The sequence below is a fragment of the Tupaia chinensis genome, unplaced genomic scaffold (assembly GCF_000334495.1).
Source record: "Tupaia chinensis unplaced genomic scaffold, TupChi_1.0 Scaffold000407_1, whole genome shotgun sequence".
Classification (NCBI taxonomy): Eukaryota; Metazoa; Chordata; class Mammalia; order Scandentia; family Tupaiidae; genus Tupaia; species Tupaia belangeri.
Window position 1 is genome coordinate 885808 of NW_006159909.1, and position 3633 is coordinate 889440.

The window sequence follows — 3633 nt, forward strand, 5'->3', positions numbered from 1 at the left end:
CCCCTGGGGGTGATTTCTCGCTTTCTGTCTCTCTCTTTCTCTGTCTGGCAAGTGCATGCGCCCTATAGTGAAAAACCTCTCAAAAAAAAAAAAAAGTACACGTGCCCTATAGCAAATTAAAAATAAAATAATACTAATAATAAATATAATTAAATAGGGACCAGCAGTAAACTCTGTTTTCTTTTCTTTATAGCACTTACCTGCCTTGCACTAAATTGTATATATGAACAGTATATTTGTTTCTCTGTTCATTTTTCAAGTCCCCAATTTGAAAACCCAGCTATGTAACTATATAGCTATATTTCCAGTACTTAAAACAGGGCTTGGCAGATAGGTGTATATGTATAAATACACACACACACACACACACACACACACACACACACACATATGTTTATTAAGTTTATATATTAAGTTTTGGTAGTATTGCCATGGGGAGTACCTCTGGGATCTGAACTGATTTCTATTAAAGACTAAGTGAGGGGCCAGCAGATGGAATGGCCATAGTCCTTTCTCCGTTCTCCTCTTGGGGACTGGGGGTACACATGCATATGCACCCAGTGAGATTTTTCAAGCCACTGGATCTAGGACTTGAACTACAGTCGATCACATGGAAATTCAGTGCCTTAACTACCACGCCACCTGCTGGCCCCATGATATAAGACTTTTTATGCAAAGAAGGTAAAAAAAGAAAAAAGAAAACTGTATGAAAAATATGGTCCCAAACATACTCAGATATGTATAAAAGACCAGAAGGAGGGTTGGCCCTATAGCCATGTGAGATCTGGCTTCCTTAACCACTGGGTCCCAGAGCATGCTCAGATGTTGCCATTTTTGTAAATCAATTTCATATGGTCCAACCTAATAGACTGATGAAAAGAGCCCGCAGTAAACTTGGATTTGAATCCCCTTTCCGGGATAATGTGTCATCTCAGTTGTGTAACCTTGGGCAAATTTCCTTCGCCTCTCTGGGTCACGGTTGCCTCATGTGTAAAATGGGCATAAAATAGTCTATGCCATATCCCACACGAGGGCTGTGGCAAAGATTCAAATGAAGAATGCACGCAAGGAGCCTGGCACACTCAGCAACCCATGAATAAATGGGGGCTATGCTCGTAGTGGTGTTTTCGTTCTTCCTCATGGTATTTTCCAAATTTCATGGACATCATAGTTTTTTATATGATTTAAATTTTTATTAATAAAACAGAAACCTAAACTCAGACAATGACTTTGTTCTTGTAACTACTCTGACTATATCCTGTAAAAGCAATTCTTTATAAAAGAACTTAGGTGAGAGCTATCAATATACCAGTTCCATCAAAAGCTGCAAATTAGGGGACCAGCAGTTAGCGTAGTGGCTATATCACTGGACTCCCATGTAGTTGATCGCAGTTTGAGTTCCAGACCCAGTGGCTTAAACTCACACCGGGTGCATGTGCATGCGTGCCCAAGATCCCGAGAGGAGAATGGAGGAGAAGGGATTGCAGCATGGCCATCCCCCCTGGGGGGTGATTTCTCGCTTTCTCTCTGTCTGTCCGGTGAGCGCACATGCCCTATAGCGAAAACCTCTCAAAAAAAAAAAAAAAAAAAAAAGCTCAAATTTAGAAAAAACAATTAGGTAAATGAAACTTAAAAAAGAACAAATTAAATTTTAAGAAGTCACAGGATTCTCTCAAAGAGGCCTCCTTTAAGACTGTCTTCAAGGTAACTTATTTGCAAGTATGAGTAAATTCATCTAGAGCAATCATGTTACAGAATGCCTAAAGGAAAAAACTGGGGAACTTATGGGTAATTTTCACGGCTTCATTGTAAAGTCCAAGATCAAAAGGACTGCTATCTTCTTTAAACTGGATATAAGATGCACACATGATGGTGTAACAGCCTTGGCTGTTACTCTTCCAATGACTTCTATAATACCAGAAATTTCTTCATTAAGAGGTTCCATCGACTCAATGGTTTCATTTTTTCCTTCTCCATCTGAAAGAATAAACATTTTTCCAGTGGTATGAATCTTTTCCAGCCTCCCCACGAAGCAGACGGGCTGGGCGATGAACTGTGCTAGGATACTAGCGTTGACACGCCATCTGGGCAGCTTCATGACGTCCGCCATGATTACCCTACAACACCCGCAGATGGCGGGAGAGACAGTCTCGACATCATAGTTTTTTTTTTTTTTTTAACTATGAAACTAATAAACACAATTCTTGAAATTTTAAAAGGAGTAATGCTCCATTCCCTGGGGATCTTGAGCCTGCTTTCAAGAATGCACTTGAAGGCTTCCTTCCAGCACTGCAGTGGCTCTGCTTGACTGGACAGAGACAGTGAACTGAGAACAGGACTGGATGTCTGTGCTCTGAGGAACCCCGGGAACTTTAGTTACAGAAGACACCCTGCCCCTCTTCTCACTAGCTGCTGTATGGACTGAGGCCTAAGAGAGTCTGCTTCTACCCACCCTGCCCCTCAATGCATGGGTGACGGTGCCCATTGCCTGCCTTGTGACATCCTGTGGGACAGTCCTCTTTCCTCTGGAGCAGTGTCTGTTCCTGAACACAGACACGGAGCTCAACTCATGTCCAGCACTCCTGGGTGGGGAGAGGAAAAGTTCCTTAAGTAAAGAGTGATGGGCAGAAAAGATACCAGGCTTTAGTTCTAAAGGAACATGTGCTGGGGACCTCAGGCACTGTGTGGGCAGTGATTGTATTAATTAATTTGATCAGGATAATCATTAAACCATATATACATATATCAAATCACGTTGTAAAAGTTGAAAATATATGGACTTTATTTGAATATTGTTTTAGAATGATTTTATTTAATTTTATTTATTATTACTATTTTCCAGTTTGATTTGAAAGATACAGAGAGAGAAAGGGAGAAAGCAAGCCACCAGATCCAGGACTTGAACTGTGGTTGGCCATGTGGGAGTTCAGCACCTTTAACCACCACTCCACCTGCTGACCCCAGTTAAATATTTTTTAAGGGCCAGTCCTATAGCCTGATGGTTGAGGGAGCCAGATCCCATAGGGCCAACTGAGTGGCCACCCCCGGCCCCTTGAATACACCCTAGCTGCTCGTGCATGTATCCTAAAATCCCAACTGGGTGAAGAAATGGAGGAGAAGGGATCGCAGCATGACCACAGCCCGTCGTGGGGTGCTTTCTCCCTCTCACACTGTTTCTCTTTCTCTGGCAAGTACGCACATTCTCTGGTCAATTTCTTTTTTTTTAGAGAATTATTTTAACGGGAACCAGCAGTTAGCGTAATGGCTATGTTGCTGGACTCCCACGTAGTCGACCGCGGTTCGCGTCCTGGACCCGGTGGCTTAAAACTCACGCCGGGTGCATGTGTGTGCGTGCCCAAGATCCCGAGAGGAGAATGGAGGAGGAGAATGGAGGAGAAGGGATCGCTTTCTGTCTCTATGTCTCTCTCTGTCTGGCGAGCGCACGCGCCCTATAGAGAAAACCTCTCCAAAAAAATAAAAAAGAATTATTTTAACTTCGGGACCAGCAGTTGGAGTAATGGCTATGTCACTGGATTCTAACATAGTCGACCATGGTTCGAGTCCCGAACCCAGTGGCTTAAACTCATGTGTGCATGCATGCCCAAGATCCCTAGAGGAGAATGGAGGAGAAGG

General features: G+C 43.0%; 1 pseudogene; it reads right to left on the bottom strand.

The window, feature by feature from the left end:
- Positions 1-1749: 1749 nt before the first annotated feature.
- LOC102499483 (replication protein A 14 kDa subunit pseudogene) lies at positions 1750-2110 on the bottom strand (annotated as a pseudogene).
- Positions 2111-3633: the final 1523 nt, after the last annotated feature.